Here is a 16,870-nt window from a genome sequence, read left to right on the forward strand (position 1 = left end):
GTGTCCTCTGCCTCTTCCTGAGCAGGGAACCAGACATCATGGGCTGCATCCAGTTATCCTGCCAGTCCCCTCTGCCAGGTCACTTCTCCACAGGGTTCCTGTCTCACTCTGATCCCATCCAGGCCACACGAATATCAGTGAGGGACATTCCTCCCCCCAGGCCATGCACACTCTCAAGCACAAAACTTATTTGTTCTATATGACTCATACCAAGTTATACATGAGAAATGCAAATGAAAACACAACACAACTCTATCAAGAGACCTTGCAGAAACAAAGTGTTTCCATCTCCAAAAGTAAATACCACCTCAGATTTATTCCTGCAGGATGAAAATAGGGGATACTTTGTCAGTAATGGTAAAAATAATAAAAACATCCCGATTTGGACACAGCTTCAGGGCACAGCACAGTGTGCATTCACAACTGCCAAATCTGTGGAGGAGTTTGTGCAGATGACCCGTTGCAAAGGGCCATCTGGGAGCACAGTGCTCCCTGGGGTTTTGGGTTTCTGCCCATAATGAGCTGGTGATGAGTGACCCCTCCCTCAGCCCTCCTTCACTCCTGGGCCTTCTCCCAGGCGTCAGGCAGAACAATTTTAAATCCAATTTCCTCTTAAAGATTTTGAGACAGGGGGTGAAGCACACTGCTGAGCAAGCACAGCTTCTGGCTCCCTGCCACAGCCCTGCCGCATAATCCCAGTGGCTGTCACCACACAGGACAGCCACAGGCAGTGGTGGCATTTGTGCCCCTGTTGCAGATCCCAGCCCTGCCACCAACCCAGGGCCCTGCAAAGGTGCTGTTCTCCCACACCCTGGCCACTGCAGAGGCAGGAGCCCTGTCCCTCTGCAGCCACGCTGCTCCTGGCCATGCAGCAGGGTCTGGCAAACAGAGCCCAGGGCAGCAGCATGGCAGACAGGGTGTGCTGTCCTCTGCTCCCCTGCAGCTCCATTTCAGCCCAAGGCTTCCACCACCTGAATGCCCCACCCACGTCAAGCTGCTGCCATTCCCTTTGCTCTTGCAAATGAGTTACAGGGCATTCAGGCACCTCCCTCCCAGTTACCACCATGTGTCTCTCACATGCTTTGCCACCATCAGGGACATGCTGAAAATAGCCTTGTGCCCACTAATTGCTTTGGCGTGTGGGCAGTGGGAGAGCAGCCAGGCCCTGCCTTGAATTAAACCATCACTCTCCTTCGAAGCAACTCTCCTCTCCCTGTGCCCTCACAATAACTTCTCCACAGTAAAGCATGAAGGATGCATCACCTCGTGGCATATCCCAAATGCAGTGTTTGTGTTGATCAAAACAAAGCCAGTTTCCCTGTTCCTACAGACCACAGTATAAGCCAGGGCTCTGGTGCACCAGTACAGCTGCTGCTTAGCAGCCTGAAAGGGTCTGGCTGGTCACAATGTCTATTTGCATTTGTGTCTTTGAGCACCTGTCTCAGCCATTTTAAACAGACACAACATCTCTGGCCTTTTCCTTCACCCACAGAAGCCTGCAATGGCCCTTGGCAGACAGCTGAAACCACACTGCCCCTTCTGCTTCTGTCAGTTTGCATTGTCAACAGGAGCTTTGAGCTCAAGCTAGCTTTGGCTAGCCTTTCAAAGCTGAACAGCAGGAAGACATCCCATCCCAGGAGGTGACAGCTCTTCTTCTAGAGATGCATTGGTCCTGACCACAGGAGCCATGTCAGAGCCTCTAGTGCTGGAGTCTTAGGGACACCACAGCACCATCAGTCATCCACTCCTGGACTCTGCTGCCAAGGAGGATGCTTTGCCAATGGCCAGGGCTGTGTTGGGACTTTGGCTAAAGGAAGGCAAATCAAGGGGCTATCTCTGCTGCCATCAGACTGCCCAGTGCTGCTACTGAGAGCCCACCATGGACCAAAACCCCCAAATTTTTGGAGGGTCCTAGAGAGTATAGCAGCCTACACTGAGCCCCAGTGCCATAACTGGGCAGCTGAAAGCACCCTCAGATGGGCCAGCACCAGCTGCTGCCAATGGCCTGCAGTGGAAACATCCATCGAGGGTCTATGCATTTCAGCTCTGCTGCAGCATCATTTCACAGCAAAGTTTTAGCACACACTCAGCTGTGTCATGCTCTGTTTATAGCCAGACTCTTCTGGACCTCAACAAAGGTTTGTGTTCTCAGTCATCAGCAGCCCTACAGCTTGGGAAGGACAACATTACGTTTGGCTCCACGCCTGAGCTAAACACTGCCCCATCCATCAGCAGTTTGGCTTCTCATTCATATGATGGGCTTGATCTTGAAACCATCTGTTTTCCCTCAGCTTGCATCCAGCTTTCACTTGGACAGCAAAGCCCTTTTCAGCCACAGCCCCTGGGCATGGGGGTGGGAAAGCCACTTGCTGCTCTCTGCAGCTAAAAAACCAACTGTGACTTGCAACACACACCAGTTACCTTTCTTTTGCAGGTAAGTGGTGAGACTTGCAGCACTGGCTAGTGAGGAAGACTGGAGAAGCAGCCCTGGGACAGAGCTCAGAGGATGCACTTGGGGCTGCTCAGGCCACATTCTTGCAGCAGGGCAGATCCCACACAGCCTGGAAACCCTCAGCCCATGCTGACCCTGCATGCACAGGCAAGGTCTCCAGGAAAGAGCTGCTTGGTCCAGCCTGGGACTCCAGGAAAGAAAGATGCTCTCACCAGTGGGAAGAAACCTTCAGCAGTCAGTCTGTGAAGAGTAGTTTCCTTCTTGTAATATCTGTTTTAACCTGTCAGCGTGTTTTCTGCTCCCAAACAAATGCAATCTGGATTCTGTCACCAAGAGGCTCGAGGTGTGCTGGCTGTGGCTTGGGGCTTTGTTTCTTTTCCAGGGAGTGGAACTTATGTGAACTTCACTGAATTGGTCCTTCCCTTGCTCTCCATGGGATGCTTTTGCTTTCTTTCAAGGCTGTTATTAACTGACAGGTTGGTGTAAACACATTTTGAGAGGCTCTGGCAGGCAGCACTGCCTCTCTGCACAGGCAGCACAGATCACAGGGAGGGTTCAAAGCATTCCGGGGCAGCAGCTCGTGGCTCCAGCATCCAGGAGAGGAGGAAGGAGCAGGGCTCTACACTGCACTTCTCACTCTGCTCACCTGGGAAGCCAGTGACCTGAAGAATGGGCCACAGGAAACTTTGCCTTCTGACCCCAGCCCTGTGGTCCCCAACCCCCAGCCAAGTCCAACCCAAGCTGTGGCTGCAACATCACAGGAAAGGCTGATCCACAGGTCCCATGGGACAGTCACAAGCAGGGACCTGTGACACCTGGCACTCTCCTCAGGTTGGAGCTTATTTTGAGTCCCTGCTCCCAAAAATCCACACAGCAGAGCAGGGCAGAGGGAAGGAGCTCTGTGCATCCATCAGTCTCCTTGCTTCAGACCAAGCTGAGTCCTGCCAGCTGAGGTGCAGAAACCAGCTCTACAATCCACAGCCATGGACTGCACAACCCTGTGCACTCCTAGTGCTGCAGGAGGGAAAGAAGAGCATTTCCTGCAGATGTTTCCCATTCACTGGGCCAAATCTGTGCACTGCTCTGGCTTATGCCAGGTCTAGAAGAGCTGTGTTAGAAAGAGGCTCCCATGATGACACCCAGCACAGTAACTCCTGTCCAACCTGGTGGGGACACCACATCTTGCTCCTCCCATCTCGCAGTAGCTTATGGTGCTAAGTTTGCAAGAGCAGGTGAGGTACCACATAGTGATGATAATGAAAACCAGCTGCCAAGGAAGTGTCTCGAGACAGCAGTAAACTGTCAGACTCAGGATAAGTGGTGTCTCCTTCAGTATGGAGACAAGATATCTGCATCTCTGGGAGGGCCCTGCAGAGGTCATTTCCAGGAATGGATATGGAGATTTTCACATTAACCCTTCAGTTGACTTGAAATGACATGGTAAAAATCAGAAAACTGCTGCTGAGCTGTTCAGCTGCTGAACACACTGTCCAGCCAAGCCCTCTCCTCACTGCAAGACCCACTGGGGTTGGCACCTGCAGTCACCACCCAACGCACCACCGGGTGCATCTCCCATCCTCCCTGCGGGGCCGGGAGAGGTGATGCTCCAGAAGGGGGCTCGGGGCCCCCCTGCCCGCTCCCTGGCCCGTTTCCCTCCGCCACCGTGAGATGGCACCAGCCTCCCGCGCTGGGGCAGCCGGGGGGGCGGGAGGCACCCGCGCATCGCCGGCCCCGCTCCCCCCGCAGAGCACAATCCGCTTTCCTCCCGCTACACAGCACCCCAGGAAAGGCAGAGCGCCTGACACTTTGTCCCCACACAGGACCACTTAATCCCCTTGTTTATTGTTCCTCTGGTTAAAGCTGGTGGGAATTTGTGTCTCCCAGCTCCTGGACACGATGAGAGCAACCGCACAAAACTGCTCTAAAGCTCCTCTCTGCTCTGCTCGAGTTACCTTTGAAGGGGCTCCTGTGAATCTCCTGTAACTCAAACGAAAAAAAAAAAAACCAACACCACATGCTTTCAATCTCAGACAGTCCACTGGCAGCAGGCACCCAAGCCATTAAAGTGCATTTCTGGGAACCAAGAAACACCTTTGGGAAAGTGGGAGCATCGCTGCTCCTGCCTAGCCACATGTTGAATCCAGGTGCTTGGAGAACACAGACCAGGACTTCCAGACTCAAAAAAACAGATTTTAAACCCTGAGACCTCTGTATTTTTAATTCATATTTTGCCTCTTAACCTTTAAATGACTCCATTCAGCTTTCCTAACTCCCCCACTGGAGAAGTTTCCTCCTCTAGGAAACAGACTAAATGAAGTTTCATCTACAGCTGCCTGCAGCAGCTGGGAGTTTCCTGACCAAACTGGAGAGAGAGACAACAGGACAGCCACATAGGTGCTCAGTTAAAGGCTGCCAGAGTGCCACCAGCTACCCAGTCGAGGGCATATCCAGCCATCTGGCATCTCCCCTTCATCGTCCCCTGCAGCACATCCTGCCCCCAGCGCAGCCGCTGGACACGGAGCCTCCCGGGGGGGACACTTCAGCAGAGAGCACTCGGGCATCTCAGCCAGTTGCCCTGGCACCAGCAGCAAGCAAATCAGTTCAACATCTCCAGTGCATTAGAAAAACCAAGAACCACTCAGACATCTACCAAGGAAAACCTTGGGCTTGAAAAGCTTCTTCCTTTGGCCAGCTGAAGTGAACTTGTAGGCTTACAAGGTGTGCTGGGCAGGCCAGTATCCTGCCTGGGGAACCAGGTGATGTCTGCTCCACACACCAGCCCAGACAGCCACTGAAATACATTAAACCAGTTCCTTTGTGCTTAACCTCCAGTCAAGAGTGACAATGATATTTGCATCCACTACAAGCCAAGCCAGAGAGTCTGCTGGGAAAGCAAGAAAACAAAAATGGGAAGGGCTGGGCTGTACTTTGGGTTAGGGTTGAATCCCTCCTGAGTTTCCTTTCATCCTGTACAAACCTGTGCTTGTCCCTGGGGGACTGGGCAAGGGCTGCTGGTGAGGACACACCTGACATGTGGTACCTGCAGGGAAGCCTTCCTGATGATGCCAATGGCAGAGAGCTGGCAGGACCCTGCAAGAAACTTGCCTGTGCAGAGCGACTGAGATGCTTAAGCCCAGAAGGCAATTTACAGGGAAATAAAGCAGGCCTTTTGGAACGATATCAAGCATTTCCAGCAGGAAGATAACATGCTATCTAGGTCCCAGCCCTTGGACAGTTTAGTCATCTGTGCAAACAGCTCCCTCAGCACTGGCATGTAACGGGTCTCCAGGTTGCTGTGCTGCACAAGGCTGTGCTGAGCCCTGTGCCCAGCTCCAAGCCAGGGCTTCAGCTACTCACAACACTCATATCAGCAGGTAGGAACCCGAATGCCCATTTAATGCCTCCTCATTCCTCCTAATGTTCCTACTCTGCTGCTGGAAGGCAGAAGAAGGACACCGTCCTCTTCAGTGGATTCTGCCCTATGCAACTGAAAGCCCCTGTAGCTGAGGAGGAACAGGATTTTTCCTGTGTGTATTCCCAAGAACCAGCACTTCTAGAGCTGCCAGGCAGCCAGAGACCATGCTGGCATCTCTTTCATCAGCCAGTGCCACCCCCTGCACCCTAGCCCACATCTGCAGGCAGCACCAGCAGTGTCCAGGGAAAGCTCAGGGGTGGGCAAGGAGAGGGTCCAACCATGACAGCTGTGGACAATCTGCTGGGAACAACCCAGCATCTGCAGGGAGCTTGGGATGCTGCAGGGTATAAGGGCCAGCAGAGGACAATGTGATGAAAGGGCCAGGCAGGAATTAGCCCCTCCTCATTCATTGCCTCTAATACGAACAACCCTTGGTCAGCACAAATTCTTTGTGCACTTACAAGATCTATTTATAATTACAAAACCACAGGACATAACAGACTCAGACACACAAGAGATTCCAAAAGCTTCAGACAGAAGAGAGTTTCCACCAGCAGCAATTCCCAGGCAAGAGTGTTTTGTGGTTCAGGCTGTGGATGGGGACACAGGAGACCCAGAGGCTGTGGCAGCCCCAGCTGTGCCACGAGGGCTGCAGAGACCACAGCCCCATCATGGGGACATGGCTCAGGTGTCCATGGGCAGTGGCCACACCAGAGGGAGCCAGGCTGGGATAACAGCCCCAGCTCCATCCTCACCCAGGCATCAGCATCACATCCACCTACCTCCCCAGCTCCGTTTCCACTGGATCCTGCACCAACAGCTTCTCCTTGCCTCCATCCCCACTTCTCTTCTTTACAAATCCTGGAGTAATGATTTAAAAATGTCTCTTTCTGTTTGGAGCCAGAGGTCTCTGGCTAACAGCTGGGTTTAAAGCAACTCCTGTATCTTCCAGACCCTGTGGAGCACCCAGGTCTTTCCAAGAGTCCTACCAAATCTAGGGCACATAAAAGTGAGTTTAGTCACAGAAGCAAATGTTTCCTTGGACTCCCTGAGCCCAGACACAACCAAGTTCCTTGAGGGTTTTGGGCCTGGCAGGACTCCTTCCTGCATTTTACATTTTTTAATCATAATATCCCATTGCTTTGATATATTGGTGGATTCCCAGTGTCTGTCAGGGCCGTGAGCACTCACAGAAAGGCACTGCTGCTCCTCCCCTAGTTTTGCAGAAGTCGCTGCCTTTCCAAGACCAGCAGCCTGCATCCATATCATGAAGTCCTTGAGTTCAGTTTGTTCTTGCCTCAGCTTGGTCTCCGCACAAGGGCAGTGGCAGAGGGACCAGCCCAGGGGTGTGACAAACAACAGGGCTCCAGGGCTGGTCCCATCTCAGCCAGCCTGTGAGGTGACACCAACCATCCCCTCCTACAGACCCTTCTCTTTGGTACCCACACCTAGAGCTGGTAGCAGTTGTCCTCAGCCATTGGGTGCCTGTGACCAGCTCCCTGGGCACCTCACAGCCTGTATCCCAAGGCAGTAATGCTGGGCTTCACCGGAAACACCCTTTCTAACCCCCAAAGGCATTTGGGAGCATCCAGGGGGCTGCTGCTGGCACAGAGCCGGGCGGTTTGGCAGATACAGCTCTAAAGAAAAAGAGGGGGGAAATCTGGTGGAAAAATGTCCCCTCCAGCCCTCTTGTTGAATTAAACCACATGTATATTTTTAAAATACAGCGGAAAGGAACAACTCTCCAGCACATGTTCAAGAGCAGAGTCTTATTTCAGAGATTTCAAAAAATTAGTGGCTGAATGGTGAAACAATATAGCCTTTAGACAGGGGCATTTGGAAGTGATTAACGAGCCCGAACTCATGCATTCAAAATAAAAATTTAGTACCTCACACTGGTAACAACTGTCAGCTACTAAAAATCTGAGGAGGAGGGAAGAAATCAAACTCAATCCTGCATAATCTACTGCTCTGAATCAGCAGGAGACAGGGAGCAAGCTCACCAGCCTGCGTGGGCCCCGGGTACATCCAGACCTCTTGTCTGTCCCTGCTGGACAGACAGACACCCCAGCCCCACTCTAACACAAGGGGAGGCCTTGGGGCTGTGAACCCCAGACCACAGCCCCTTTTTGTTGCCTATCCAGGGTGAACAGATTGAGTCTGGCAGCAGGAGCTGCCAAATGAGCCCTGCACCAGACACAGCCCCAGTGAGCACCAGGGCAGGAGCTGGCAAGGGGCTGAGCCACCAGGGCTGGGGTCTGCAAGGAATTCCACTGCTGCTTCCAGGCTTCCTGTTTTAAATGATTAAAAATTAAAATCTGCCCAAACCTGGCTGCTCTACACCTTGAAGGAAGTCCTGCCAGCTGCATGCTTGGGCTTAAGCAGCACAGGAGAGAGCTCAGGGTCCCTTTGAACACCAAACCTCCCTGGCTTTGCAGGGACTTTGCAGCTCAGCAGCCAGAAACTCCAGTGACGCAGCTCTGTGCTGGTGGTATCAAGATCAAACAGCTCAGGAACTTAGTTAAGCAAAGCCCCACCTCATGCTGTAATGCAGAAGCTGTCTCTCACATCCCCAAATCTGGAGTGATAAAAGACATTTGTCCTCCATGCCAACCAGCCCAGGACTGGCCCTGCTGCAGGGGGGCTCCAAGAGCTGCTCCCACACCCATACAACCAGAAACATCCCTGACACTGTGAAAAGATGCAAAGCCTGAAGCTCTTCACATTTTTCCTCTCTATAAAACTGAGACTGAGATGAATTCCCACAGGGGCAGCACTGCAGGTGACAGTGCACTACACCAGCAGTGCTACCACACAGGCCATTTCACCCCACACCTGCTGCTGCCAGGAGGAGGGGGACAACTACTGAAGGACCAGGACAACAGGGAGACCTTGCAGTGTGGGAACACCCCCAGATAGAGCCAGGCCCCAGCTTCCAAGCCAAGCTCCAAGCTGCAGGGCCAGGCTTTCAACCTGGCCCACAGTCACAGGGGGATTTAGAGAGTTGCAGCTGGAGGGGACTGCTGGGGACGCATACAGCTGTCCTCCACAGACAGGATGCAGAGGCAAGAGCCAGCCAGCCTCCAGAGCTTGCTGTTCTAGTAGAGGTTCAGGAGCATCCCAGGCTGCCCACCCCACCTTGGAGGCAGCTGGACTTGCAGACCCTGCACAGCAGCCAAAGGGAGGCAGTCAACCCTGGAGCTCAATGCCCCAGCACATCCCACCAGGCCAGGGCCTGTCTGTGCTTCAGGTTGGGAGCTGCACAGGAGTGAACTTTCCTATGTCTCAAGTCTGAGAACTTAAAGAAAAATTGATGTTTTGAATTTGCTTCAGTAAAAAGAAATGTTGGTAACATGACCAACATCTGGGAGCTTAAACTGAAACCAGACTGTTCCTCCTCTGCAAGGAGCAAACCCACCCTCAGCCCAGGGAGCCTGGCAGCCCCCATCACACAGCTGGGTCTGGTGGGTGCTGCAGTGACAGGGGCCCTGGGCTGAACAGCAGCCATACTCTGTGGTGGGACAAGGCCCTGGATACTGCCTGTGTCCCCTGCCATACATTTTCTCCCAGCCTTAGTGAAGATTTGGCTGTTTCAACAGCACCCAGAAGTTCATAGCATTTCAGAAATTAGCCCAGAATTTTCCACCCTTCTCATTTCTTTGTTTTGTTCTCAAGTCTGTCTGAACCACATGCTGCTTCACTGGTTTTCCTGGGTTGGATGACAGTCAGGAGGCAGCAGCAGCATGTGTGTGCTCTCACACATGTCCATGGGCAGTGCCAGGAGCTGAAGAGTCCAGGACATGTTTCACACCCCCAGAGCAGACCAGATGCTCTGGCAGAACCACCTCAAACCCCACTAGCTCAGCCAGACCCAGTTCCCTGAAACCCCAACCTGCCCCATCCCCAACAGCTTCCTCAGGGCATCCCTCAACACAACACAGCAGGCAGCTGTCCCAGGGGAGTTCTCAGCCCCATGTCAGTTATCCCATTGTCAACAAGGAGAGCATCTCCTTATCAGCAAGGAAGCCATCTGCCAGAACCTGGACCTCATCACCTCTCCTGACAACTGGTATCTGTGCTTCTCCCACATTTGCAGGAAGGACCCACTGTCCCTGCGGTCAGACACACTCTGCCACCTCTCCTAGAGATGAAGATCCACGTCCAGAGGGGTGTACAGTGGGGAGCAGCAGTTGGTGCTGCCTGGAGGAGAGAGCACAGAAAGCTCTCAGAACCAGGGGATGTGGCCCCTCCTAATCTGCTACTGCTGAAGCATGAAGAGCTTTCTTAGCCAAAAGGCATTGAATGCAATTCTGACTCCACTCGGCAGCATTCCTGAGCACAGATCATTATTATTATTTTCTTGCTTCTTTAATGATGTTGAACATGCTCCGAGACCCTTAATCACAGAGGAGATTACAGGAAACTCCCTGAGGGCTGATGAAAGGGCTGAGGAAGGCCAAGAATAGCTGCACCAATAGCACAGCCTGCCAGGAGCAGCCTTCAAGCAGAGAGGAGCAGCCCCCTCCCCACACCCCAAGCAGAAGGCTCCCTCCTGCTCCCTCGGGACAAATGGAAGGAGCCGGGCACAGGGCAGCCACTGCTGTTACCATGAGCCTGCCTCAGCACCTCACATCCCCCAAACTCCCTCCCTAGGCACACACACCCTGCAGACACCACAGGGTGCTGGCCCAGCTGGGTGTCCATCCCTTCCACCAGCACTGAGAACTCTGGGCAAAGCAAGAACTGAGCATTTTGGTCCCACATCTGCAAAGGACATGTCAGTGTCACAAGGGCTGCCCCACCAGCTCAGGAGAGGTGCTGGTCCACAGCCACTTGTTCCATCTATGAGATTTTGGTACTTTGAACACTGTGCTGGGGACTATTTTCACATTCTTAGAGCACTGCTGTGAAGCCAGCAGCAAATCACTCCCAAAAGGATTTGCCTCTCCAGGCACATCGCAGAAGGCAGAAAGAGCATTGGAACCCTCCTGCTCCCCAGACCAGCCCTCACCAGTTGGAGGCTTTTGTGTGGAAAACCAAGACTCACTCTGTACAGAGAACAAGGCATTTCCCTTGATATCAATCTCATGGCTTATCCTTTAATTTTCTTAATTAAAAAAAGAATATTTTAAATTAAATATATTCCTTTGTATGACATAAGGAATTATGGATTGATAAAGATTTCCTGTTATCTTATAAAATCTACCACGCCAATCCTCCAGCAAGGCCATGCCCATAATTGCATGCAGATGTCTTTCTCTGCTGACATGTTAAATAGAAGCAGAAAGACCCGTTGCTATCTCCCATCAACAATTTGCACTAAAGTAGAGAACAGATTTTCACAGAACAGGACTGCTGGAGGAGAAGGGAGATTAGGTTCCTGCAGACCAGGCGTCTAAGCATTACAGCAGAACAAGGAAGCTTGGGAAAACAATGAACTCTAAACAGTCCCTAATCCCAAAGTAACCAAAAGCTTTTGTGAAGGAAAATGAATTTGCTGAAACTAATACTGCCTGAGCCCAGGGAGAGCAGGAGACTGAGACACAGGGCAGGCGAGAGGATCCAGCTGACAAGCCCTCTCCTTGGCTCTTCCACAGGGACACTCCCGGGCCCCAAGCTGCAGACCATGGGTGCATGGCCCCAACGAGTCCTTAGAGTCCTTGGTCACCATGGGGTGCAGTCCCCACCAAGCCCACCCCGGTGGATCTGGCCACTCCCAACTTCCCATTAGATGCATTCCTAGGGTGGCTCCAGGATGGAGACACGGGGCTGGAGGCTGCACCTCTGCTGGGCAGAGCCCAGCTCTCCTTGGCAGCCCGGGAGTTACAGTGGACTAGAAGTGACAGGGTGTTTAGCAAACAGTAAACCCAGGAAGCTTAAAAGGTCTTCCAGGATTATTAAATAAACTTTTAGGTTGAGAGGGAAAAATACAAAAAGCTGAAGAAATAGTAAACACTCTGGAGCAGGCAGTTAGGGGCAACACTAATGCAGCTGGGCAGCACCATGATTTCTAATTCAAGTAGGATCATCCATAACCAACAAGCATTAACTCAAGGGGAGGGACTTTTATAAACATTTAGCCTGACAACATTTTATTAAGACCATTTAACCACGTGATCTTGGCCTGCCTGCAGGACACAAGGATCTCCTTCATGGAGAAGCGGGGTGCTCAGCTCACAGCCTGACAACCAGTGAGGATCTCCTGCCAGCCCCACCAGCTTGGCACGGCCATTGCCATCACATGCAAACACACAACCACGCATTTAATTACCTTGGAGCTCCCACACACTAACTCAGCCTCCTCCAAATCAGTTATTTAGCCTTGCTGTACAATAACCAGGGAAACTCTCTGGGCTGCGTGTGGTCACTCACCCTTGAGGATGACAGATTTAAAAGTATGGCATTTGCTCTTGCCTAAAGGGGTTCCAGTTCATTTTTCTTGAGGTTTAGTGTAGGTCCTAGTACTCTACATGAGCCTGTGCATGTGCTCGCTAGCCTGCCAAAGACAAATGCCCTGATCTCAATTTCTTTTCAAGTAACAGAAGAGATACTCACTCTCCATCATCCTTCTACAGCTATAATTTATTTACACACAACACTACACCTTCTAGTAAATTAATCTCTCAGCCACATGAGTAATTCAAGAGTTTGGAGAAAGCCAGATTGAGGCAGGGGACTGCAAAAAGTTGCTGATAGCATAATGTGCCCCAAGCTGAACTAAGCAAAAGAAAAGGCAGAACAGTTTTAGTTACTATAGGAGGTACCTTCTCATTTAGGGTTTCTGGTTATAACTTCGGAGCAGCAGAAAATCAGCTTCCTGCCAGCAGCAACAGGTCCAAACACACACACACAAGTGCCCAGAAAACAATTTCTGGTTTTATCATCTCTTTCCTGTTATTGCCTGTGAAACACCCCACACTGAAGCACAAAGTGCCCTTCCAGTATCTGCTCTGTGGCACATGGCCCTACCCAGAACATGGGCTGCATGCTAGGGCAGCACATTCTAGGCATTAAAACCTATAAAATAGGATTTGTACAGATCAGAGCCCACATAAAAGGTCAGCAGCTCAGTCCTCAAGGCACACATCAGGCCTGGCACCAAGCACACCTGCAGGAGGGATCTCAGCAGGCAATGCCTGCAACCAGGACACATCCCTGTCACCACCACAGCACATATCAGAACAGGTTCCCATTTAGAAAGCAGGTGATATGGCCAATTTGCTTTTCCTGTGTTGTAGGGGATTATTTCCTCAGACAGTTAAAGGATATCACAAATGCAGCTGGGAAAAGCAACTCAACACCTTGGACCAAGGCAGAGCACCCTGGAAATGTCACCCACCATATCATCAAATGCTCCTTTCTATCACCCCAACAGACCTTTCCCCTGTAAATTTGGTTTAACATGGGCAAAGCAGCTGCATGGATCTCAAACAGAGCAATTCCCTGCACCTCGAGGATGGAAGCAGAGAGCTGGATCCCAAAGAGCAGCTGCTATCAGGTATGGCTCCTTCCAGCTATGTCCTGGGTCTCCTCCTCCCTTTTAGAGCAAGGACTTGGCAAACACCTCCTGGCTCTCTCTGAAGAAAAAGCGTTACAGACAGCAGTGAATTTCCAGGCTGTGCGCGTTCCTGCAGAATAGTGGGACTGTTTGCCGACTGCTCGCGGCTCTGGGAATCTTGGCAGGCTGCAAGGGAGCCCGCTGTGCGGCAGATCCATCACTCCGACGTGCCGAGAGGAGACGGGGCCGCTCTCCCCCCTGGCGCTGGCGGTCCCTGGCACAGCCCGCGCCCGACGGCAGGGGCAGCGGAGCCCGCTCCCGCACGCAGGCAGCATTCTTGCGGCAGGCTGCCGGTCCAGAGGAGATTCCAGCCTCTGCTGGGAAGGCCTTGAAACAAAGCCCTCATTTTCCAGAGGCTGGGAGACTCCTACAGCGCGGCCGGCCACCCTGGCAGGTTGCTCGGCACTGCGTGGATGCGGCAGCGCTGCGGGACTGCGGAGCCCCGGGACCCGGCGCGGGTCCGTCTGCGGGCGAGGAGCCTCCCAGCAGCAGAGGAGCCAGCCCGCTCGCCCCGCTTCCCTCCCCAGAGGGGATTCAAGCACCACTTGGGCGTCTATAGACTATCAAAAGGGAGCAGCTAATCCAGCGGGCAGCACGCTCAGAGGCCGAGGCGGATTTACCTGCCGTTTCCCTCACAAACCCTCCATTATTCCAATGCAAGGCAGCTGCCACACGGCTGCCCAGCCCTGGCTTCTCGGAGGGACGAGCAATGGCCCGAGCACTGGCGGGGACAGCTCTGCGGCGCGGGACAGAGGCCGCTCATCACCCCCTGTCCCCAAGCGGGGCTCAGGGAGCGGCCAGGAGTGAGTGGGCACAGAGCAGCACTTCCCACGGCCTCCTGCCCCCGCTGCTCGGGGCTCCCTTAGCCCGAGGTGGGACCTTTGCACCCATCTCTTCTTGATGGATCTTTTTTCCACAAGTGTCTGAAAGGGAAGGAGCCATTTCTCTCCTGCTTCCTGCTCTGTTCATCATCTTGGGGCATTACAAGCTCCCTGCTTGTGCTCTGTATGTCTCTCCTGCTCTACACTTTGCACAGCCACACATGGAAAGACACTGCTTTACAAGGGTTTATCACCATATTATCTATATTAGACCATATACATTTTCCCTCTTTCTGAAAACAATCTACAGAGCCTCTGCCACTCCTGGAGGTTATTAGATCCTCAGTCAGGAGCATGAGAAGGGAGTGTTGGCACTTTGCAGCCCCAGCCCGTGCCCTGGCAAAGGCTGAGGACCTTTAAAAGTGAGGACAGCTCCAGTGGGAACTGCTGTTAGGCCCCACTGAGAGGGCAGCAGCTCCACCCTGGACCATCCTGCTGCTCACAGGGAGCAGGTAAACACAGGAGTCCTTTTCCATTCCAGACACTGTCACTGGGCTGCCTGGAGCAGCTGCACTGCATCACCTCCTCGTCCTGTACAATATTAATGGAGCTCCACATCAGACACACCAGGCTGGTATCTGCTCTGCTCCAAGAGAAGAAAGCCTCCCTAATTGCTGAACTGCTCTCTCTAGCTTTGCATTTCCCAGCAGGGGTCAAAGCAGAACACAGACTGCCAGCAATGTAAAAAAAATTAATTGAGGGATGGAAGGTTACTTTTGTATAGCATGAAAGAAAACCATATTTGTTTATAACTTCGCTACAAACTGGAGGCCAGAAACTCAATTAACAGGCAGTACTCAACAGAAGGAATGCTGGAGCAAGCAAGATAAACACTATTGGAAGGATAAACTGAGTCACAAAAGGACAATTTTATTTTATGCAAGATTTGTACTTCAGACAAGCCCAGGCTGCCAGCAAGCCTCAGCATCTTTGTCTTCTCAGATTAGTTGCTGCAACCCTTACACAAGTTAGAAGCAGTTTTCCATGGAGGACAACCCAGAGACACGATACCTGCACTTTTGGAAGCCCCAGCACCCTGAGAAGTGGCCCAGCAAGACCCAAGAATCACAAAGTCTCATTCTCAGCCTCCTTGAATAGTGAAATTTGTTTCAAAGTCAGATCATGCTCCCAGAGAGCCTAGGAGCCTAAAACAAGGCACATTCATTCAGGTTTCACTTGCAGATCAGCAAAGAGCTGAAACTCTTCCTAACTTCAGGCTTTCCTTTGCACCCCAGGAGTTCCACAGGATCTGAGCACACACCATGCTTTGCACAGCCATAGTGTCCCTGAAAGCATTCCCACAGACAGGGGGTACATAACATAAGCACTAAATATAAATATAAGCCCCTTTATTATATAGCAGAGCTGCATAAAGCAGCAGGCACATCCAAGATGATACAATCAGAGTCTCACACCCTACAGAGGGTTTCCATCCCTCAGAACATCCTGCTCCCAGTGAAGCAAAATAGAGGCTGTCTCCCAGGAAAACAAGGCATATCTTGGTTTAGACTGAGCATTTACACCAAGGCTTGTAACCTAAACTAGAACTCAATAAAACAATCGTATTTGGACTATTTGTAATGTGAAATGTACCCATGAACTGCACAAACACCAGCCTTCCTGCTCCTGGGGAATGCTTAAGTCACAGACAACCCATTTCTGCTCTAAGCAACCTCTCATGCTTCTGTATTTCAGGAACTATCTGTTTGCCCTTCCACACAGTCCTGCACAAGCAGGACTCCCATCTTTCAGGTGCTTTCCTCATAGCTTACACTCACCACATTTCAGGTTTCAGTACACTTTTCTCATCAGAGGGCAAACCAACAGATAGAAGGACAGCAAATGCACCCACATGCAATAGTTGACTGAGAGTCTCAATTTTTACATGACCAAAAAAAACTTTAGAAATTGCTAGTTCCCTTTTCTAGACAACTGTTACCAGAAGCTAGTAGAGGAACAGAGTTTGTAAGTTCTCAGTAAACACATTGACCAGCACCCTGCATCTCTTCTAACCTCCCTAATACTCATGAGTAATGACAGAAGACTCCACCGTAAAACACCAGCAGCAGGAAACCACGAAGAAACTTCACCCCCATTTCTGAATTACCCCAGACACCAGCTCCAAACTGGGAAAAGACAGAAACCCCAGGCAGCAGATCCAAGGGGTTGCTCTTACCTGCTCTCATGGTGGTGGACCTGCTGCAGCCAACATCCCTGGCCAAAAGCCTTGCAGAGACTAAGCCCCCTGCTTCCCCCAGCTATAAAGCCTCCCACCTGCACTTGGGACCCAGCTGGGCTGCAGCATCACAGCCCTGGGCCCTTCCTCCCTAGATTAATTACTGGGATCAAAATAACCTGAGAGCCCAGGCTGGGACTGGCTGGTCAAGTGGGGAGGTTTCCTGGACAGGTGCCTTGTGACCAGCTGCAGCAATGGCAAACTGTGCAGGAGGGAATGGAATGGCAATTCCTGCAGACTGCTGCAGCTGCAGAGGCTTCACTGCTCCCCTTCCCATCCCTGTGAGCTGCAATGAGCTTCAGAAGTTGGTGTACAACAGGGGTATTTA

Source organism: Apus apus, chromosome 26 (genome assembly GCF_020740795.1).
Source record: "Apus apus isolate bApuApu2 chromosome 26, bApuApu2.pri.cur, whole genome shotgun sequence".
Taxonomy (NCBI): domain Eukaryota; kingdom Metazoa; phylum Chordata; class Aves; order Apodiformes; family Apodidae; genus Apus; species Apus apus.